The 23,577-nt window shown below is 44.2% G+C and overlaps 1 protein-coding gene across 20 annotated transcripts in view; it reads left to right on the top strand.

The window, feature by feature from the left end:
* FBRSL1 (fibrosin like 1) overlaps window positions 1-23,577 on the top strand; it is a 497,698-nt gene that overhangs the window by 285,412 nt on the left and 188,709 nt on the right. The window lies entirely within an intron of this gene.

The following is a 23,577-nucleotide window of genomic DNA, read 5'->3' as shown; positions in this document are numbered from 1 at the left end:
ATTAAAGCTTTACATACAATGTGGTGCAGCCGTGGCAGAGTGTTTGATCAGTTCGACGCAGCGGGGCGTAGTAAGAGAGAAACTCCGCCGAGTCCCACCTCGGGAACTAACTTTAATTGCCTCTTCTCTGACTCCAGACGCGGTTGAGCCATTGTCTGCCTTTGCCTGGTGAATTATTCAGGCGAAGCGGAGGGGAGACCAGCACCCGGTGCATGAATTATGGGGGAGTGGGGAAAGACACAGGGGCCCCTGAGCTGCTTGCGATGCCTGTAATTGGATTAATGTTATGGTAATTGATGGGAGTGGGCTTCGCGTGGCAAAGACCCACATTTCCCTCAACGTTCGGTTGTAATTCCGACTCCTGTGTTTGCTCTTCCCTGGGAAAACTGGTTTCAAGGGTAGCGTCTTGTAAGAGCTGGATGGGGGGATTCTTGCTTCTTGATCTCTTGTTATTTATCTGTCTGTGTCAGACTCCCAGGTGAACCGGGCAGGAAACACAACCAAATGAACTAATTAGACTTTATTGTAAGGCTGGGTTCAACAGGATCTCGCAAGTCTGCAAGGACAAATCTCACGCCGTCGCTTTTAGCAGACCGAATCATTACAGCAGATCCTTTGTAAGGTTCTTTCAGAAAAACAGAGTTGGAAGGGACCTTGGAGCTCTTCTAGCCCAACCCGCTGCTCTTGCCTACTCAGGCAAGAGACCCATGCCATGCTGGCTGGGGAATTCTGGGAGTTGAAGTCCCCAAATCTTAAAGCGGCTATGTTTGTGGCAGTGGTGGGATTCAATAAATTTTATTACCGGTTCTGTAGGGTAGGCGTGGCAGGGGAAGGATATCGCAAAATCCCATTCCCTCCTCACCCCACTTTTTCTGAGTTTTGCAGCCTTAGTTCAGCACCAGAAAAATAAATACAGATGACCGATGCTTCATTTAATGTCTTTATAAACATATTAAGTAAATTTTACAATACCAGTTGTAGATTTCTTCAGCATGGAGCAAACTCAAACAGAAGCAGTTACAAGTTCAGAGCAGAGTTCCAGGCTTCAGCAAGCAAGCAAAATACACAGCAGAGGAGATAAGTAGTTTCATTTTCAATAGACAGACTCAGAGCTCAACATAGCTTCAGAGCTGCAAAGCTTAATATAGAGACACAACTAAGCTGCTTCTAGTTTCAGTTTCCAAACAGTTCTCATTGGCTGTCTTAGTTGCTATGCCTATTCATCTGCTGACCTTGTTACCAAGCTCTATTCCAGTTCATGAAGATACTCTGACACCACTAACCTGCTTTCCAGTTCTGTTCTCCTGTGCAGGGCAACCAAAGAAGACCCAGCCGATCATCTGGGACTCAATGGGAGGCAGAGAAGAGGTGGGGTTGGCGGGGCCAGTCAGAGGTGGGATTAGCCGGTTCTCCGAACTACTTAAAATTTCCACTACCGGTTCTCCAGAACTGGTCAGGACCGGCTGAATGCCCACCTCTGGTTTGTGGACCCCTGGTTTAGCCCTGAGTAAACTAAGCCGTTTCCAGCCACAACCTGAACCCTTCTCAAATCAACAGTGATCAGTGGCCTTAAATTTTGTCCCATCCCAGTTCTTCGGTGTCCAAAGTGACCAAAATGGGAACACGCGAAACTGACCTTGTTCCAGCCTTTCCTCCTCAATATATCACTTTGCAGCATGTGTGAACGGTGGGGGTGATTATGAAAAATCAAAAGTCATCTTGAGTCTTTGATCAAGCACCGTTTCCTCCAGCCCCCTCTTCTCCAGCAAACGTAAATCTTCAGCGTCTGGCTTGACGGTTCAGGCTTTTGAGAGGTGAAATTTAATTCCCCAGGGGTCTCTCCTGTGCCGCATGGATCTTCGTGGCTCTAATATTTTCCCGCTTATGGTGGTATCAGAGCTGTCAAAATACCAGCCAGCTCACTTTGATTGGCAGCCCCGTTCTTGAAGGTCGTTTCTGCTCAACATATTCAAAGCAAGACAGATGCTTATCATCGCCCGTCCTTGCTCTGATTAATTGCCTCATTCAATTCCAACTCTATTGCAGTTAAACATTAATTCAGTAAGACTTAATAATGTATTCATTTATGATCTTGCTTTGGCATTAACCACAACGATTTGCTTTTTTTCTTCTTCTTCTTCTTCCTTTTAATTACACAGATTCATGCGGTGTGTGCAATTTTACATATATATATATATATGTATATATATATTGTGTTCGTCTGAAGCCTGATGATGGCAGATGAGATTCTGCCGAAATGTTGCTACAACTTTAAAAGCACAACTATAATGATGTGGGAAAATACCCGAACAAAGCTGAATACCATATACATACATACATACATACATACATACATACATACATTTTCTTAAGTTTTTGCGGGTACTTACATGTATGGTATTCAGCTTTGTTCGGGTATTTTCCCACATCATTATAGTTGTGCTTTTAAAGTTGTAGCAACGTTTCGGCAGAATCTCATCTGCCATCATCAGGCTTCTGTATTGTGTTAGTCAGATACAGAAGCCTGATGATACAGAAGCCTGATAATGGCAGATGAGATTCTGCCAAAACGTTGCTACAGCTTTAAAAGCACAACTATAATGATGTGGGAAAATACCCGAACAAAGCTGAATACCATACATGTAAGTACCCGCAAAAACTTAAGAAAATGTATGTATGTATGTATGTATGTATGTATGTATGTATGTATGTATATGGTATTCAGCTTTGTTCGGGTATTTTCCCACATCATTATAGTTGTGCTTTAAGTTGTAGCAACATATTGCAGAATCTCATCTGCCATCATCAGGCTTCAGACGAACACAATACAGAAGCCTGATGATGGCCGATGAGATTCTGCTGAAACGTTGCTACAACTTTAAAAGCACAACTATAATGACGTGGGAAAATACCCGAACAAAGCTGAATACCATACATGTAAGTACCGCAAAAACTTAAGAAAATGTATGTATGTATGTGTGTATATGGTATTCAGCTTTGTTCGGTATTTTCCCACATCATTATAGTTGTGCTTTAAAGTTGAGCAACATTTCGGCAGAATCTCATCTGCCATCATCAGGCTTCAGACGAACACAATACAGAAGCCTGATGATGGCCGATGAGATTCTGCTGAAACGTTGCTACAACTTTAAAAGCACAACTATAATGACGTGGGAAAATACCCGAACAAAGCTGAATACCTACCATACATACATACATACATACATACATACATATATATATGGTTCTCCCAAAGGTGCTTTATTTTTCAAAAGCAACTGGACTTTTTGGTTTTTCTTTGAAGACGTTTTGCTTCTCATCCAAGAAGCTTCTTCCACTCTTTCCTTTCCCCACCACCCAATCAAAGCTGAAGACAGTCCACTTGCCTCTTGAAAAAGCACCTTTGGGACTCAGGTAGCTATATAAAGTCACCCCAAGAAAATAAATAATGTACTATTTACTTCTGACTTTCTTGACGGAAGGCTCCATATGTCTGCTGACTTGGATTTCAAAAGCCATCGGTTGCACGTTTGCAAATCCTTTCCGAGTCCCTATACTTTGCCTTTGTCCTCTTCAAAGCACTAACGCAAGATAGGAAGAGCTATTTGAAATTATAATTTTAGCACTAATTTCATGGATTACAAAAGGCTCAGTCTTTTTAAACATCTGCTAATCTCCTTTTATATGCTGTGAAGATCACGCAGCTTTGATACATTGGAGGTTCTTCAGCCAGCTTATCAGCAGTTATGTCTCCACCAACTCAAAAAATGTTATTTATTATTTTCTTCCTTTATTTATTCATTCATTTGTATGGCCGCCCATCTCAATAAGTGATTTTGGATGGCAAACCGTCATAATATCAATTAAAAACGTTGCCGTCACAAGGTTTTTATAAAACTTCCTAACCCCATTGCTAGAAACAACTATGTCTTAATAAACATTGAATCCTCTTTATCTTTTTCATCCTTCTTCTGTATCTTCCTTCCTTTCTTGTTTCTGTTCTTATGTTATCTCCTAATTAAAACAGTTTAAAAGAAAGGAAAAGAGAAGCCATTTTGGGTTGAGATAGGGAAAGAGTTTTGAATCATTGTAATGTACTACCCTAGCACTGATGATGTCACCTAGTTTGGTCATGAAATGTCTGCAAGAAAGCCACTAAGCTCAGAGGGCACCAAACACTCCACAGTTCAATCCCAACCTACAAATATTTTCTTTTATTTTAGAATTCAAATTACACTAGCTTTACTGCACTATTGCATAATGTCCCATACATTATTTAGACTTTTCTAAGCCCTCTAATGGGGATGTGGTGGCTCAGTGGCTAAGAGGCTGAGCGTGTCGATCCGAAAGGTCAGCAGTTCGGCTGTTCGAATCCCTAGCGCCGCGTAATGCAGTGAGCTCCCGTTCCTTGTCCCAGCTTCTGCCAACCGAGCATTTCGAAAGCACATTAAAAAAATGCAAGTAGAAAAATAGGGACCTCTTTGGTGGGAAGGGAACAGCGTTCCATGCGCCTTCGGCGTTTAGTCATGGTGGACACATGACGGCAGAGACGTCTCCAGACAGCACTGGCTCTTCAGCTTTGTAACGGAGATTAACTCCACCCCCAACTCTTCCTGTTCTTGTCCTAGAGACATCGATGAAATAAGTATCCGGCTTGGTACTGTTGGTTTCATAGTAAGACTGAAAAAGCTGTGGGTTTTGAGGTTGTAAAGTGTCCCAAATATGATTGTTGTTATTGTTTTGTTGTTGATGTGGAATCCAGCATTTCTCAACTGTGTCAATTTTTAGTTGGGTGGGTTCCAAATCCCAGGATTCCTCAAACCAGCAGGAGAATTTTGGGCATTGGTGTCACTTAAGTGAAAGTACTAACCACTGAATTAATCTGTTTGATCCTCTTCAACCTTTCTTCTTCTTCTTCTTCTTCTTCTTCTTCTTCTTCTTCTTCTTCTTCTTCTTCTTCTTCTTCTTCTTCTTCTTCTTCTTCTTCCTCCTCCTCCTCCTCCTCCTCCTCCTCCTCCTCCTCCTCCTCCTCCTCCTCCTCCTCCTCCTCCTCCTCCTCCTCCTCCTCCTCCTCCTCCTCCTCCTCCTCCTCTTCTTCTTCTTCTTCTTCTTCTTCTTCTTCTTCTTCTTCTTCTCTCCTCCTCCTCCTCCTCCTCCCTCCCTCCCTCCCTCCCTCACAAAACAACATCACTTTTTGGTCCTTCATCCATTAGCCCCCAACCACCCAAAATATATGAGATGTTGCTTGCTGATTGGAGCCATCTCCTTTGATGTCCTCAAGTAAGTGCAGTGCTTCATCCATTGCTTGCGAAGCCTAAAATAGTCTTAACACAGTAATAAGCAAAAAGAGGCGAAATGCTTCTACTCACACAAAGACACGTAATTTTTTTTAAAAAAGTGGAGAATCCTCTACTGTGCCCTGGATTGCTGGTTTCTCTGCCTGGGGCATTTTCAGCCTTGTTTGGATTAAGCCTGGTCTTGTTTACTCTCATCGCAAATGGCCTTCACTTCCTTGGGGTTTTACAGGTAGAAACTGCTGGAAATGTTTTAGTTTTCCCCACCATTTCTCCTCTCCCCAGTCTTTCCAGCCACTCCACTTGCCAGCGGTGCTTTCCAGCCATTAAATTCTTTTTATCACCCCATGGAAAAATACTGTCTGAGTACCATCTCTCAGGAGGGCTAAACTTTCCAAGATCTGTGAAGAAAAAGAAGAAAAAAAACTTAGCCCTCCATCCTGGAGTGCCATTTCATTGAGTCTCCTTTCGTCCCACGAATGTTGCATTACAGATTTTCCACGTCGACAAGAGCAAACAACAAAAATACTCAGATCTTTGTATCGCAATCAGCAGTTAGCAGGCATCCCATGATGGTCCAACTCAACACTGAAAGCCAGGAGCAGTTCAGACAACCTGGAACAGATTCCAAAAACAGAAAGAAGACTTTGTTGGCCAAAGTGGCTGGCTTTGCAGAATGGTTGCTCTTCCCAGTTGCTTTCAAAGTCCATTCCCCACTCCCACCTTCCCCCATTGCAGCCCTCTTAAAAATTGGAGGCCTTCAAAATACCTCCTGGGTGCACTAATCTATAGGCCATCGTGTGTTTAAATCCCTGCACATTTTTATTTACTGATTTGGATTGCATTGTCGGGCCATAAACCAAGCTAATCTGGAAATTCTAATTAGGGCTTTGCATCTTCAAAGCTTTACACAAATATTAGCTAATCTTATATTAATCATCCTGAATTTCAGATCGACTGGTGTGTTCTTGGTGGCATGACATGCATTTCAACCTTTCACATTTAGAGCCTGGGGTATTGAAAGCAACCTGGAAGTCTTTTGAAAACTAGAAGCATAATATAAAAAGGTCTTCTTGAAATATTTCCAATCTTTTTCTTGGCATATGGGAATCAATTGGGTGATTTTGTCTTTTTTTTTTTCTAAATTCTTTGACCAATAGTTCAATCTTTTTTCTTCCTTTCTTTTTTCTTTCTTTCTCTCCCTCTCCCTCCCTTCCTTCTTCCTCCCACCTTCCTTCCTCTCCTCCTCACTTCCTTTCACTTCCTTTCTCGCTCTCCCTTTCTCTTTTTTCTCTTTTTTCTCACTCTCTCGTTCCTTCCTTCCTCTCTTTTTCATCTCTCCCTTTTTTCCTTTCCTCATTTCCTTCCTTTTCTCTTTCTCCTCCTCTCTCTCATTCTTTTTTTCGCTCTGTCTCCCTTTCTCTTTTTCCCTCTTTCTGTCTTTTCTCTCTCCCTCTTCCTCATTTTCTCTTTTACACTTCTCCCTTGGTTTATAAACAACTTATTTTCACTAAGATAACCTATTCTGCAGACAATCATACTGAGGAAACATTTGTGATATAGTTTTTTGGAGGGGAGGTAAAAGCTCATGGCATTTTTCTTTTCAAGAGCACTCTAGATGAAAGCAGTTCTTATGAATAGGGCTAAATTTTACCAGTCATCAAATCCACCTGTCATGATTTGTTTTTTTAATGCTTTTGTTTTGTGCAAAAAAAAAAATGGCAGTATGTGTTTTTTTTTACAAAGGTACAAAAATTCACGCAGAGCATCTGTTAAGCTCCCATTAGGCTTATTATATCTGTGTCCTTAAAAAAAAATCCTGCCCCCAATGTAGAAGGCTTAAAGCTTTACCTCCCCTGATAAACATCAGGAGCCGTATTTATTTAATTAATGGATTTATAGGGCCGCCTAACTCAGACAGTGACTCCAGGCTGTATACAATAAAAACAAACAATGAACACAGAGAAAAAGCCCCACACAGTACAAACCTTAAACAATAAAATCCAAAATATGAAACAACAACCAAATGTCATAATTAAATAATGGAAAAAAAGAACTTTACTCTTCTCGGCTGAGGTGCTTCCCATTGTACATTGTCAGTCGATCCTGTGGATCGATTGGAGCTATTGATTCAAATGTTAATTGGCTAACAGGTTTTTTCAAAGTGTTTTAAAAGGTTCTTAATGGGGAAAATTCTGAGAACATCTGTTTTTAAGTTTCCTGGGCTACGGGGTTTTATGCTTGAGGGTTTTGTCTGTTTTATGTCTTTGGATATCTTGATGAGCGTCTCAAAGCTTCTCTTGTGGAGATGCTTTAAGTAGGACGTTGCCAGGCTCAAAGGAGTTAAGTTCCAGTTCAAAAAGGATTAATTACTCAGCCTGTACACAAGAATCTAATCATTTAAATTTCAATATTAGATTGGCACCAGCTATGGGCCAACAAAATTCAGGAAGGATTGGACCGTTTGTGGCAACGTAACCATTCCAAGCTAATGACTCACTTAATTCCCCCTTCCCAGCTCTGCCTGCTCTTCTACAGACATCAATAAAATGAGTACCCAGAATCGGTGGGACTGTGTGGGATTGGTAGGATGAGGGTCACGTTGAACCTCAAGTCATGTCCAAAGGCTCTCTGTAGGCCAAGCCAAACTAGATCTAAGAGGAGAACTTCCGGTGAGCTGGCAGTTTCCACCTCTGGGAATCCTTTGGAAATTTCCTCCTTGTCGCTTCAAGCCTCTTCCCAACTGTGTTCGTCGGCAGTCCCTTAGTGTTAAGCTGTCTGTCACTCCAGGGTTTTGGCTTGTAAAGCCACTGCAAACATGTTCCTCTGATGTTTTACGCCGATCAAACCTCTTGCAGCCCAGGTTTCCAGCAGCGCTTGGCGCGGGTAAGATAACCACCACATCCCTTAGGCGGTGAATATTCATCCTGGTTTCCTTCTCTTCCACTTTCTCCCTCCCTGCAGACGGTTATTTCAGATCTTCTTTCATTTCTTTTGACAAGGAGAAAGACTATCTGGCCTTCTTCTTTTTCTTTTTTTTTTTTTCCTTTTCCCCCTCCTGGTTCCTCATCCAGCTCCTCCTAATAACATCAAACAGTCCGATTGCACCGTTAAAGGCAAATTAAGTTCTCCTGTATATCAAATTAGCTCTCTGAGGGTGGCATCAGCTAAGTTTCTTTTATGTTTTAAGTCCTGGTTCTCTAATCTGTTTCTAATTCATTCTGTTCAGCAATTTTGCATTTCTGTTTCCGCAGCAGCAGGGCTGATTAATTCTTTCTCATGACATCTGTATCTGCATCCCAGATTAAACCAGCTCCGATATGGAGCCTATCATTAAGCGTTAAATATTCTTCCAAGGGTTCTTTAATTTGATTTAACATCAGTGGATCATTTAATACAGAGTCATTAATTCTCCGTTTTGAGGCAAGGCCACATTCTGGCAACGCTCTTTAATCACAAGATTATTGTGATATGATTTGCGGGATAATATATCAATTTATTTATATATAAATTATAAATTATAAATTACACACACAAACACACATTCCTGGCTGCCTTTGGAAGCCTTATAAGGGTCACGTTGCTAAGGAAACAGGCATGATTTGCGGGATAATATACATGTGTGTATGTGTGTGTGTGCGTGCGCACACACACACATGCTTTACAAAGCCTTACAAAGGCCAAGTTGCTAAGCTAGCATGCATGATTTGTGGGATAATGTACACACACACACACACACACACACACACACACACTAGAAAGTTTTTTATTAGGTATAATAACACAAAAATGCAATAAAACAGATAGATATATTATGTTACATATATTAACAGCTGCAAGGATTTCATATGCACAACTCTGGAAGGAGAAAAGGGGTCCACCGGAAGGCATGGTTATAAAAAAATATTTAATAGATTGTATAGAGATGGACAGGCTAACGATGAAAATAAAAACAGAGAAGATTCAATTTATTATAGGGCCTGGGATGCCTGGTATGAGTGGTTTAGAAATAAAAATAAAATAAAATGGCAATTAGGAAAAGAATGAGGGAATATGTAAATATGTAAATATACCATGGAGAAGATTGAGATGTAAGGATCAAAGGTATTGATCTGTAGTAAGAGTAAGATGAAATGGTAAAGGAATAAGTAAATACATATATTGAAAAATGCGAGGAGATGCAAAAGATGTCTTGTTGTTGATAACAATGTATAAAGTTTTATTTTATGTTTTTAAAATTTGCAAACTTAATACAATTTTTTTTTAAAAAAAAAGAAACTATTTTAAAAATACGAGTTCCAGGTAATACTGTGAAAAAAGAGACAGACACCCCAGATCTCTGGAACTAAAAATTTAAATTGTTCACTAAGCTTTCGTTAGCTGGCCTTGTCTCATCTTCTCTATAATTGGCGCCACACCAAAACGTTGTCGAATAGTGTCATTTGTGATGTGGTCAAGAAGGGAGATGCACGATATCCAAACGGAGCCTCCGGAGTCTGGCAGCAGCAAGGCAGAGGAACAAGGGGAGCCTGTTCCCAGTGTGCGTTTGCACAGAGCTGCTAGAAGGCAAGAGCAGCTGAGACAAAGGGGGCAACTCGGGAGTAAGGCTGGGAGGTGATTGCCCCTCCCCTAAGGTATAAAGGAGGTGCAAAGGTAGAAAAACCTGTGCAGGAAGCAAAGTCGTTCGCTCTGTTCAGATTAAACCTTGAAGCTCTGTGTGGACTTTGTACTTCGGTTGGTTTTTTTCAGTTCATTTGGCACTTTAGTTGTTGGCAGCAATTCAAAGGAGAGAAAGGTGGGTGCTTATCTCGAGGGACTATTTGGGACTCATTACAGGCTGGGAATGAACATAATTCCCAGCGTTGAAATAAAACAAGAGTTGTTTTAACTAAGCCTGTGTTTAATTACGGTCTCGGGAAGCCTTGGTCAGAACAGCTTGGTTCTTGAGTTCAGGAGCTGTATGTCAATGACCTTTCCCAACTCAACTCCCTATCCCAGTGAATCCTGCCAGTCAAGAGGTCTCTGCTCTGTATCACTTATTGCTAAATTGAAAATGGTGTTTTACTGCGGCCGTAAAAGGGTTGGTGCTGCCCGAAGTACATTTTTATACAACTCCATGAACTTTGTCATTGAAAACATGATGGCCTTGAATTGGAGAGCATGGCGGAAGGGCTATATAATTTGATTACCTGTATTAATCAACTAGAGTACAACGTATAAAAACCAGTAATGCATAATTCTGACTGGAGCCAGATAGGCCTCTTGTGCATCTCGGGAAGATTTATTTTCCATTGTATCATTTATTGGACGTGAAAGTATCTTAATTGCCATTGGTAGGGATGTTTGCGTGTGTTTCCCTCCCGCCCTCGCTTGGGTGCAGAAATACAGCCACGGTTGAGAGTAGAGTTTATTCTTTCAGGATCTCTGTCTATGAAAAAAATGGATGTTGTTTGTCATGCCCTTGTTGGAGTCTGATTCTGAGGAAGAGATTGAGCAGCTGACAAGGAGTGGGAGTGTGGCTCTGGTGGCTGTGGAAGAAACGGGGGAAGGGCACATTCCTGGCTGGGCCTTCAGAGGAAGAACCAGGGCCACCCCTTCATCATCCTAGGGCACGCAGGGAGGAACGGAGAAGGGAGAAATGTGGCTTACGGGGGGAGAAAAAGGCCCTGATCCCTTTCATTAGTTGCAGCTGGGAGAACAGGATATAAGAAGGGTGTTTGCACACATCACCATGCTGGAAGCAAAGCGTGCATTATTTTTGTCGAGGCTTATCTGGTTTTTGGCATCCTCCCAACTGTGTGTGCTTCGTTCTGTTTTGGAAGTCTGCAATTTATTATCCTGGCCTGTCGTGTTAATTACTTCAATGTGGTTTGTGTTGGGTTTTTTTATTTCTAATTTATCTGTACTTTGGGTTCGGACTGCATTACTTCCCTTTGTAGACTGTTTTTGGAAGAGTTTGACCTCCAGCCAAGGATAACTGGACATTGCGGGGCCAAGTTGGAGGTATTAAAGGGACTTTACCTATTTTGTGTGACTTTGTTGCTTTTGTGCCATGCCCCGGGTCATCACATTATAGCTGTGATAGTGCCAAAGTCTTGTTTTTATAATCATCATCATCGTATTTATTTATTTAATTTGTTTGTCAAACATGTGCAAGATAACAAGTATAAGTATGAACATAAACAAGAACAAAGGAAGTAAATACAGATAAATGGGGACAGTAAGACAGGGACAGTAGGCACGCTGGTGCGCTTATGCATGCCCCCCTTGAAGGACCACTTAGGAATGGGGTGAGGTCCACGGTAGACAGTTTGAGGTTGAAGCTGTGAGGGGTAGAGGCTGTAACCACGTAGTTGGGTAGGGGCCTTCCAGGCATTGACCACGCTGTTGCTTGAAGTCGTACTTTCTGCAATCGAGTTTGAAGCAGTTTACTTTGAGTTTGTATCGATTGTTTGCCCGCGTATTATTGTGGTTGAAACTGAAGAAGGCGTTCACAGGCAAGACGTAGCAGACAATTTTGTGTACTGTGCTTACATCAGACCTCAGGCAGCGCAGTTCCAGATTGTCCAAGCCCAAAATTTCAAGTTTATTCACCATTTGATATGGTGATGATATTTGAGGGGCTGCCACAAGGAAGGGGGGGTGGGTCAACCTGTTTTCCAAAGTGCCTGAAGGCAGGACGGGAAGCAACGGATGGAAACTCATCAAGGAGAGAAGCAATCTGGAATTAAGCAGAAATTTCCTGACAGTGAGGACAATTAACCAGTGGGACAGCTGGCCACCAGAAGTTGTGGGGGCTTCGTCACTGGAGGTTTTAAAGAAGAGATTGGACAACTGTGTGTCTGAAATGATATAGGGTTTCCTGCCTGAGCAGAGGGTTGGACTAGAAGACCTTGAAGGTCCCTTCCAACTCTGTTATTCCGTGGCATCATCATTGTCGTGATGCTGCTGCACAAAATTATTCCCACAAAAATAAAATAAAATATATTTGTATTTTTATATAATATATGTCTTCATGTTGCCCACTGATTGATAAAATTTCTGGAAGGGGAAGAAATGGGATTGGGTCCTCAGTGAGAAGGGATTGCAAAAAAAAGCTTCAAAAAACGTTTTTCTGTTGTTTGTTTTTGCTATAGCTGTTTTTTTTTTTCCCTCGGTCAGTTCCCAGGATCTATGCAATGAAGAGAAAAAAACCCAGCAAAAGTGCTTGTTTCTACTGAATAATACATGCTGATGAAAGTCCCAAAACAGAGCTGTTTGATTGGCAGGGATCACTGAGAAATATTTATATGTACTCCACCCGGAGGAGGAATAGATTTGTGTTTATTTTATTTATTTATCCAGTTTCAATACTTTATTTATTTATTTGATTTGTCAATCGCTTACAAGATACAGGTATAAGAATAAACATAGTTTTGAATACATGAGATAGATACAATAGAATACATGAGAATAGGAAAAATAAAAAGAAACAATAGGACAGGGGCGGTAGGAACGATTGGTGCACTTATGCACGCCCCCTACAGGCCTCTTAGGAAAGGGGTGAGGTCAATAGTAGACAGTCTAAGGTGAAAGTTTTTGGGGTTTGGGGAAGAAACCACAGAGTCAGGTAGAGTATTCCAGACATTGATCACTCTGTTGCTGAAGTCATATTTTCTGCAATCAAGTTTGGTGCGATTAACCTTGAGTTTGTATCTATTGTTTGCTCTTGTGTTGTTATGGTTGAAGCTGAAGTATTCATTGACATGTAGGACATTGCAATGTATGATTTTATATACTATACTTAGATCGGACTGAAGGCGGCGTAGTTCTAGATTTTCTAGGTCTAGAGTTTCAAGTCTGGTGGCATAAGGTATTCTACAATGAGTAGAGGAGTGGAGAACTCTTCTTGTGAAATATTTTTGGACTTTCTCAATTGTGCTAATATCAGATACGTTATGTGGGTTCCAGACTGATGAGCTGTATTCAAGTAGAGGTCTAGCAAATGTTTTGTATGCTCTAGCTAGTAGTGTGATATTACCAGAGAAGAAGGTACGTAGGGTTAGATTAACAACTCTTAATGCCTTTTTGGCTATGTAGTTACAGTGGGCTCTAGCACTTAGATCATTAGAGATGAGTACTCCAAGGTCTTTGACAGAGTTTGGATCCTCAACTAGGTCTTGATTATTTAGCTTGTATTTTATTTTCTGGGGTTTTTTTTGCCAATATGTAAGACAGAGCATTTATTAGTTGAGATTTGAAGTTGCCATTTGATTGACCATTCAGTCAATGACTCAGGGTGGTTTGGAATTCAATACACACATATATATTCATTTGTTTTTATCTATCTGGGTATTTCTATTTGTCTATCTGTCATCTATCATCTTCCTTCCTTCCTTCCATCTATCCATCCATCTCTGTGTATCTATCTGTCTGTCTAGCTATCTGGCATATAGCTATCTTCTATCATCCATCCATTCATCCATCTATTTGTCAATCTATTTCTATCTGTCTCTCTCTCATCCATCCATCTATCCATCCATCTGCTTGTCTGTCAGTATCTATCTATCCACCCACCCACCTACCCATCCATTTGTCCTTTCATCCATTTGTCTGTCAGTCAGTATATTTCTGTCGGTCTGTCCGCCTTGTCTCTCTGTCTAGGTAGCTAGCTATTATCAAGCTATCATCTATCATCCGTCCATCCATCCATCTATGCGTCCATGCATCCATCTATCTGTTTGTCTGTCAATCGATGTCTGTCTTTCTGTCTATCCATCCATCCATCCAACCAACCAACCATGACTACCTCTATCAACCATAACTGCATAAACCACAACTGTTCCATAGTTTCTGTAGAAGCTTTGTATGGGGAGAGTTTCACACGTATGCACACAGCTGCGTTTCTCTCAGGACAGATCTCCGGTGTTACATATTCAGAGAGTCCATTGATTGATTGATTGATTGATTGAGTGACTGATTTGGGGTTTTTATGCTGCTTATCTGTGAGGGAAAGCCGTGATTTTTGGCCTTCTTCCTTCCCTTCCCTTCCCTCCCTTGCTCCTATCTGCTTGTTGCACGCAGAGACACCCACACGTGTGTGTGTGTGTGTGTGTGTGTGTGTGTGCCCGCGCGCGCGTGCCTGGGTGTGTGTCCCACCTCCTCTCATATTTCCGCCTGAATTCTTTTGTGACGGAAGCACACGAAAATTATGGCGAGGGTTTTTAAGGGCTGCCTTTCACTTGTCATGTCACGAACTTCTTCCAAGCAGGGAAAATGGCATCGCGCCTCCTAGAAAGCACCAGACATCTTGACTGTTGTCTTGTTAACAGCTTGTCAGAAAACCTACATTTCAGCCTGGCTGAGTTTATATCACACACACACACACACACAAACACACACGTTTCAACACACGCACGCACACACACACACCTGCCCGCAATTGCTTGCATTTTACCCAACGAGGCCAAAAGAAACAAGAAAAAAGAGAAACCAACCACTGCCTTGCATGGAAATTATGATTTTTACAGGTTCTGACATTTTCCTAAAGGGTTGCATTGCTCACACTCTTGTTTTCTCCACCCAGCTCACTTGGGGTAATATTCTGCATTTGCACCAATGGAAGATCAGAGCAACGTTTTGATTCCTTGCCTTTCAACACGTTATTTGAATTATTTAAGGTGTTTTGATGTCGGGGGCCGGGGGAATTTATAACAAAGTCTTCCTAGCTTTTATCTCGCAGCAGCAACCACAACAGAAAAGGTGAAGTGGGCCTGCCTCCCTTTCCTTCCCCCTGTTGCAAGCCAATCCCCCTCCCCTCTCGCCCCCTCTCTTCTTCTGCCTTCCCCTCCCTCTTTGCTTTTAATAGATCCTAGGTTTAACGTGTCCAGGGACTCCCTTTTATGTTCTACAGCTTGCCATGACTTCCAGCATTGCTGATTAATTTACGAAGATTAAGGAAAAGAGAAGCAGCCGTGGTGGTGGGGAGGCACACACATACACACAAGGGAGGGTGTGTGTGTGAGTGTGTGTGTGTGTGTGTGTGTGTGCACGTGGGGGGGAAATGCAGCTGGTCCTTTAGGAATTGACCTTGATCTGGAAAGAGACTTTTTTTAATTAAAAAAAGAAAGGTGTTTGAAAATGGGAAGAAAAGAGGAGAAGGGGAGAGGCAGACCAGCTCCTTGACACCCACAGAAATAGGGGGGAGGGGAAGAGCGATGAGCTAGAGGGAAAAATATAGAAAAATAGAGAGAGAGAGAGCAGGAAAGCAACTGAGAGAAAGAGAGAGAGATTGGAAGCAGGAGAGAGAGAGACAGATTGAGAGAGAGATTGAGAGTGAAAAAAAGAAATGGAGAAAGAGATTGAGAGAGGGAGAGATTGAAAGTGAGAGAGAAAGGGAGAGTGAGTGAGAAAGAGGGAGGGAGATTGAAAGAGAAAGATTGAAAGAGAGAAAAAGAGAGTGAGAGTGATAGAAGGAGGGAGAGATTGAGTGAGTGAGAAAGAGGGAGAGATTGAGAGTGAAAAAGAGAGTGGGGAGGGAGCGAGAGAGAGATTGAAAGAGAGAAAAAGAGATTGAGAGTGAGAAAGAGAGAGGGAGAGAGACAGATTGAGTGAGTGAGTGAGAAAGAGAGAGAGAGAGAGAGAGAGAGAGAGAGAGAGAGAGAGAGAGAGAGAGAGAGAGAGATTGCCAGGTGCTGTCCAAGGTGCTGGTCTTTAAAGAAAGGGCAACTCCAGGCGGCTTACAAACACCCTATAAAACATTAAAACAATAAATAGAGACATTAAATTAAAATTTAAAAGGACCAAGACAAAGGAGCAAAACGTGGCCAGGATCTGATCTGATCCATTAGTCACCTCCAGAAGGACATGCCCCCTCCCCCTCAGGCCAGTTGGCAGAGCCAGGCCTTCTGCTATCCAAGCCCCTAGTCCTCAAGAACCTGAATTCCTCCTATTCCTTCATTTGTTCTTACATTTATATGCCCCCCGCCCCCAGCCCTAATCTGGCTAAGTGACTCTGGGCGGCTTACGCTACAAAGATTAATATAAAATCAAGGGCCAATTTAAAAGCCATTCAACCCCCCCCCCCCAAAAAAAAATAGTTAAACAAGGGCTAAAGGAGAGTTACATGAAGGGGTGAATTTGTGTGTGTGTGGGGGGATCTTCTTTGTCCTAGGAAAAAAAAATCAGGGTGCAAAACCTCAGCCACGGGGACCCCGCCTAAAACAGCATCCAGGAAACAAACGGGGTGGGGGGACAATCAAACCTGGAGGCATCATTGACCCTCCGAATTAAGCCAGGTGTGTGTGTGCACGCGTGTGTGTGTGGTAGAAGACCCCTCCTCTGTCATGCCCTTAACAGTTGCGGCTGTGCAGCGGTGGGGGGGGAGGAAGGGGGTTGTCCGCTTTCCTACGGGTGGGTTGCGGTGACATATGCCGCCAAGTGAAAAATGGGAGAGGAGGGGGAGACGGTGCTAAAGGAAGGAAATTGCTGCCCTGGGGGCTCAATCTGTTTCTTGCAGTCTCTCCCCTCCCCTCCCCTCCCCCTGCCACCCTCCCCTCCTGTCCCTTCCTTCCTTCTTCCCATCAGGAGCCTGGAATCGAGAGTCTAGCTACGGGGGAGGCCCTGGATTTAATTTCATCAACCTGTCAAAGAGCCACTGAAGCCAGGAATCTCTCTTGCCTGGGGGGGGCGAGTTCAAGTCAACATTACGTTTCCCTCCTTCCTTTCCTCTCTCTTTCTCCCCACCCCTCCCCTTTCTCTCCCACCCTCCCCTCAAACAAATAACAACAACAACAACAACAATAATAATAATAAATAACAACAACAATAAAACCTCCCTCTTAGCTGGTGTTTTTGTCTTCCTGAGCTGCAGTAGCAGCTCAGCCTTCCTTGCCATCGAGAGGTGTGTGTGTGGAAGAAACAACGACTGGAGGGACCTTAGCCGTGGCCAAATTGCGGCCATCAATCAGGGCCTCCTCTGAGGAAGCTTGACAATTGTGTGTTGTGAGGTTTGTTTGTTTTTTTTTTCTTTTTTGTGGCGGGGGTTGGCAAGGATACGTGATGTGTCGAAGCTACCAAGGTCCTCGTAGCCTCCTCTTTCTTTTTTTTTTTTCCCTGTCCCTTTGGCTCATGATAAATAGCAACAGCCCTTAGACTTATATATTGCTTTCCAGCCCCCTCGTAAGCCCCCAACGATCCGGATCCCCATTTTACCCACCTTGGAAGGATGGAAAGCTTGAGCCGGTGAGAATCGAACTGCTGGCAGTTGGCAGAATGAGCCTGCAATACTGCATTCTAACCACTGCACCACCACCAAGGGAGGGAGGGAGGGAGGGTGGGAGGAAGGAAGGAAGGAAGGAAGGAAGGAAGGAAGATCAATAGCCCTTAGACTTATATACCGCTTCCCAGCACTTTACAGCCCTCTCTAAGCAGTTTACAGAGCCAGCCTCTTGTCCCCAACAATCTGGGCCCCCATTTTACCCACCTCGGAAGGATGGAAGGCCGAGTCAACCTTGAGCCTGGTGGGATTCGAACTGCCAAACTGTAGGCAGCTGGCTGCAGAAGTAGCTTGCAGGACTGCACTCTAACCACTGCGCCGCCGAGGCCCCTAAACCTAGCTGCCTTCCTCTCCCGCCTCTCTTGCACCCTCTGCAGATAACAATCCTCGACTTACATCCACCGATTGAGCCTAAAAGGGTTCTCTCTCGTTACGCGAGACGTTTCTTCAGTGAGTTTTGCCCCCCTTTTAAGAGCTTTCGTGCCACGTTTGTTTAAGGGAATCCCTGCAGTTGATAAGCGAGTCACACGGTTGTTAAGTGAATTTGGCTCCACCCCCCCCACCCTCCACCCCCCCGATGGACTTTGCTTGACCAGAAGGTTAAGTGGGTTGGACTAGATGACCTCCAAGGTCTTTTCCAACTCTTGTTCGTTCTGTTGTGAGTCTGGGCACCTGAACCCTTGCCTCTTCCTCATCTGCATCTCCGGAAGGTGCCAGGAAGAAGGCAGCGAAGGGCGCTTCATCTCAAGTCAGATACGCCCCAGGTTTTTCCCGTCGCCGTGCTGGGGTCTCGGGGTGGGCCTTCTCATTCAGCGAAGAACATTTTCCACTCGGTTCCGCTCAGTGGCATGATGTACAGCTTTGCTCCGCTAATAGCTCCTCCCCCCCGCCCCCGGGTGGCAGGGAATGATGGATGCCGCGGTTGCCTCCTCTGGGCTCCCTAGTTAAAGGATAATGGCCCAAGGGGGTGCAAATGGAGGGACGACTACGCGGGGGGGTGGGGGTGTAAGTAAATAAATGGGAGCGTTGCCCCTCCGTGACTTTTTTTGTTTTTTCCTTTTGGCAGGTTTGGGGTTTTCCGCGGGGCCTGGTTTTCACCCCACCTGAAATGAGAAAGGCTGGGTTTTGGCTGGGTTTCCCGCAAACCAGATGCAGGTGACGCAGTGTTCACCTTTGCGCCTAGAAGGCCCTTTCCATGGACAGCCCCCCAAAAGCCCCTCTTTGATAAGAGACGGGTGGCTAAGAAATATAAAATATGAAGAAATATATCCTGAATTCACCACCCAGTTGTTGTCCTTTCCTTTCCTTTCCTTTCCTTTCCTTTCCTTTCCTTTCCTTTCCTTCCTTCCTTCCTTCCTTCCTTCCCTCTGTTCCTTCCTTTCCTTCCTCCCCTCCATCACTCCGTCCTTCCTTCTCTTCCTTCTCTCCCTCCCTTTCTTCCTTCCTCCCTGAATTATTTCCTTCCTTTCTTCTCTTTCCTCTCTTCCTCCCTCCCTTCTTCCTTCCTGTTTCTCTTTCTTGTCCTTCCTTCTTTCTTTCCTCACTTCCTCTTCCATTTTCTTTTTTGTTTTTCTCTTTCCTTCCTGCTTTTCTCCCTTCCTTCCTTCCTTCCTTCCTTCCTTCCTTCCTTCCTTCCTTCCTTCCCTCCCTTTCTTCCTTCCTCCCTGCCTTCATGGTTTCCTTCCTTTCTTCTCTCCTTCCTCTCTTCCTCCCTCCCTTCTTCCTTCCTGTTTCTCTTTCTCTCCTTTCCTTCCTCCTTTCCTCCCTCTTCCATTTTCTTTTCTTTTTTTCTCTTTCCTTCTTTTCTTTTCCTTTCCTTTCCTTTCTTTTCTTTTCTTTTCCTTTCTTTTCTTTTTGTTTCCTTCCTAAATTCCCCTCCAATGAATTCAGGATTAAACTTGTCATTACTTTTAGCAAGGAGCAAAAACCCAGGCCAATTAAGATCTTATTTAGAAACATTTTTGGCAGAATTAAGAGGCAATTGGCACCGTTCTACAGTAATCCCTTTACAAGCCCTTATGAACAAAATACAATGGACTGTTTACAGATTTACTTATAAACCGGGGAGCTTTAACAGCCTGGGGGAAAATTCAGGTAATTGAGGCCTTTGTCTTTACAGAGCTGTCTGTCCTTGACATACTTCCATTTTTCTTGAGCTGTGTATTTTGACAACGGCTTTTGTCCCATTGTGGTTAAAAGGAAAGGAACTTTTTTCCCCCATCCCGTCCCGTCCTACCTTCTTCACCTGCTAAATTCCTTCGGGGCTTTGCACATCTTTAACCAGAAAGCAGCTATTTCGTGGTGTTTTTTTTTTTAAAGCTTAGATGACACTAAGAAAACAGCTAAAGCTAGACCTGAAAAGGGTTGGGCCTCCCGTGTTTAAAATCCGTGTTTAAGAATTCAGTACTGTGCTTTTTGGATTCCAGAATGCTTTCTAAACAAGGAGGGCCATTTACAGGTAATTGTGCAAGCTGAGAATAAGAAATTAGGAGTTGCCTTCCCAGACGTCAGTGTCCTGGGAAAGGAAAAAAACAAATGCAAGAATTATCAACCTTGCGTTAAAATCTGGCCTGCAAAGCATGTGGAGAAATGAACTATTGAATTGAGGCAGAGATGAAATGTACGAAAAACGGTTGCAGGAATTGGGTATGTCTAGTCTAGTGAAAAGGAGGACTAGGGGTGGATACGATAACAGTGTTCCAATATTTAAGGGGCTCCTACAAAGATGAAGGGAGTTAACCAAGGAGAGAAACAACCTATAACTAAGGAGGAATTTGATAGTGTAAACAATTAATCAGTAGAACAACTTGCCTCCAGAAGTTGTGGAGACTGGGGGAACCACTTGTCTGAAATGTTAGAGCGTGTCCTGCTCGAGCAGAGGGGGTTGGGCTAGATGATCTCCCGAGGTCCTTACCAACTCTATTATTCTATGTTATACGTTCTAGGAAATTTGCACCTCGCATAAAGAGACACACTTTAGAAGGAATTCAAATGCAGGTGAAAGTCTCTTTCTGTTCTCCTGTGGACCCTGGCTCCAAATTTTATTTCTCTCCTGGGGGATTGTTTTCCTCCCAACCCACCCCCCCCACAAGCCTAAATCCACAGCATGGGTGTTATTCTGTGGTCAGAACCCATTTTCCGACGATTCCAGCACCAGTCCGGCTGATGCATCAATAACTGCTGACTCGTCTCCCCGGAAAATGGATCGGCCTTTGGATCGGCTTTGATGGGGAACCAGGCTGTGCAATTGCTCTCCGAGGAGATTTGAGGATAGAAAGACCTGGTTAGTTCAGGATTTCTCTCCAGGCACGGTGTTTCGACAACGCGACCCCAAAGTGTTTTTGATTCATATCTTTTGGCTAAAACCATCCAGCTGGAGAGATGGCTCCTTCCGGCAAAGCGAGCGCATTTGCATTCGGTGGGAAACTTCCGAGTTTAATGGAGAAACCCCCCTGCTGTTTGGAGGTCATTTTCTGCCCAGATAGCAATCCAAATAGCTCTATTTTTACGTGGCGAGGTGATAATGCCTCTCCCGTCTCCAGCTACTTCGCTCGGCGCATCCTGAAGCATTCCAACCTGTGATTATCCTGCCATATGTAGAGCTGAAAACACGGGGGGTTCATTTGCCAAGCTAGTAAGTGTGCTCGGTGTAAAAGGACTTCCCTGCTTTGTGGGTTGGGTTTTTCTGAACACCAAGGTTCAGCTGGATGAGGGCCAATTGCTCTTGTTGTGGCCTGTCGGCCACAGGCCCCTTTAGTAACCAAAACAGAGGATGTCATGGTGGAGACTGACTCTGAAAGAGAGGAGGAACAGCCGACAGGGAGTGGAAGTGTGGCTCCGGAGGTTGTGGAGGAGGCTGGGGAAGGGCAGAGACCGGCTGGGCAGTCAGAGGAGGACCCAGGCCCATCCCCTCTCCATCCTAGGACACGCAGGGAGGAGAGGATAAGGGAGAGACATGGTCTCCTTGGGAGGAGATGGCCTTGATCCTCTTCATGGGCTGCAGCTGTGACAACTGAATAAGAGTTTGGACCTGCATACTGGCAAACGCTGGAAACAAAGCATGTTTTATTTGGGTCTGAAGTTATCTTGGTTGGCGTCCTTCCAACAGATTGTGCCTTGTTATCTCCTTGAATTTGATAAATACTTCTGTTCCATTGTGGAAATTTCACCACTGTAGTTTGTTTGGTTTTTTTATTTCACCTCTATCTGCTCATTAAGTTCGGACTGTATTGCTTTCTTTTGAAGACTATCTCCAACTGAGTATTATTGAACAGTGGGGCCAAGTTGGAGGCATTCAAGGACATTTATTTACGTTTTGGATTTTGTTACGTTTGTGTTACGCTCTGGGTCATCACCGAGGGGGAGGCGGAGGAGGAGGAGGAGGAGGAGGCATGGGAGTCAAGGTCAGCACCAAGGCAACCGGAGAGCTCTGAGGAGGATGAGGGAATGGAGCCGGCAGAGAGAGAGAGGGAGACAGAGGCGGAGCCTGGGCCGTCGGTCGGCCCTCAGAGGGAGAGTCAACAGCCCCCAGGTCTGGAGGTGGCTGATGAGGAAGAGGAGGAACAGCTGAGTCCAGTGCCTGACGCACGGATGTACAGAAGGCAGAGGAGAGGAGAGCAGTGGAAATCTATGGGCCGGTCCTTGGGATGGAAGAGCCACTGCTGCTAGTGAGGCACCACCCTAGCTCTGGGGATAAAAGGCCGGGGGCGGAGATGAATACCTGTGGCAGACAACTATTCATCTCCCGGCCCAATGGACTTGTTAGCCTGCAGTGAGAGTGAAGAAACTTTTTTTCTGGGGCTACTTGTGTTCCTAATAAAGGAATCTCCGAGTTAACTTCAGAGGGTTTGTCGTGTTTGGGGAACTGAGTCAGAACAGCTCCTTCCCTTAGGACTTAGAGGAGCATTTTCCAAATTGGCTGCTTTAGGATATAGAAAATATCATCAGAAAGGAACTTTGGAGGTCTTCTGATCCAGAGCTCCCCAATCCTCTGGCCATGGCCTATTTAGAACCGGGCCACACTAGGACCGGTGCGCACGAACATGCAGCTCAATTTATGCAGGTTGCGTTTTATGTGCACATGCAATGGCCTGTCCCTTGTGCAAATCGAGTCGCTTACGTGCCCCAGTTCCCCTCTGCCTGCCCCCCAGCCAGGCCCACCAAGCCGCAAAGGTTGAGGAGCATCCTTCTAGTCCAACCCCTTGTTCGTGGCAGGGGACCCTCTACCATTCTGCACAAACGTTGGTCTAGTCCGGTGGTTCTCAACCTGTGGTCCACAGACTCCTGGGGGCTACGCGAGGTCATCACCGGGAGAGTGTGAAGGCTTAAAAATGTTAGGATTTAAATTTTGGTGTTCTGTGGCCCTGGAAGGTGGTCTATTTAAAGGAGGGGCATGGTAAAGAAAAGATTGAGAAGAACTGGTCTAGTCTATTTTTTGAAAACCTCCAGCGATAGACCATCCACAACTCCAGGAGACAAACTATTCCATCAATTAATTGTTCTCACTGTCAGAAAATTCATTTCTAGGTTGAATCTCTCCTTAACAAGCTTCCAACCGTTACTTCTTGCCGTGCCCTCTGGTGCTTTGGAGAATAAGTCAATTCTCTCTTCTCTTGGACAGCCTCTCAAATATCGAAATACAGTTATCACGTTCCTCCCTCCCCAAACCTTCTGATCGCTAGGCTGGACAAGTTAGCTCCCTCAAACATTCATCGTACAATTTTCATCTTTGTTGCCGTTCTCTGCACACTCTCCGGGGTCTCAGCATTATTATTATTATTTTTTGGTATCGTATGTGTATTTAAGAGGACGTGGTGGCTCCGTGGCTAAGACGCTCAATGGCTAAGACGTTTGTCGATCAGGAAGGTCGGCGGTTTGGCAGTTCGAATCCCAGCGCCGTGTAACGGAGTGAGCTCCCGTTCCTTGTCCCAGCTTCTGCCAACCTAGCAATTTGAAAGCATGTAAAAAATGCAAGTAGCCAAATAGGGACCCCTTTGGTGGGAAGGGAACAGCGTTCCATGTGCCTTC

The sequence above is a fragment of the Pseudonaja textilis genome, chromosome 15 (assembly GCF_049901715.1).
Source record: "Pseudonaja textilis isolate UNSWEBS1 chromosome 15, rPseTex1.2, whole genome shotgun sequence".
NCBI lineage: Eukaryota > Metazoa > Chordata > Lepidosauria > Squamata > Elapidae > Pseudonaja > Pseudonaja textilis.
Note: the sequence above shows the minus strand (reverse complement) of the source record. Positions and strands in the feature narration are given on the sequence as shown.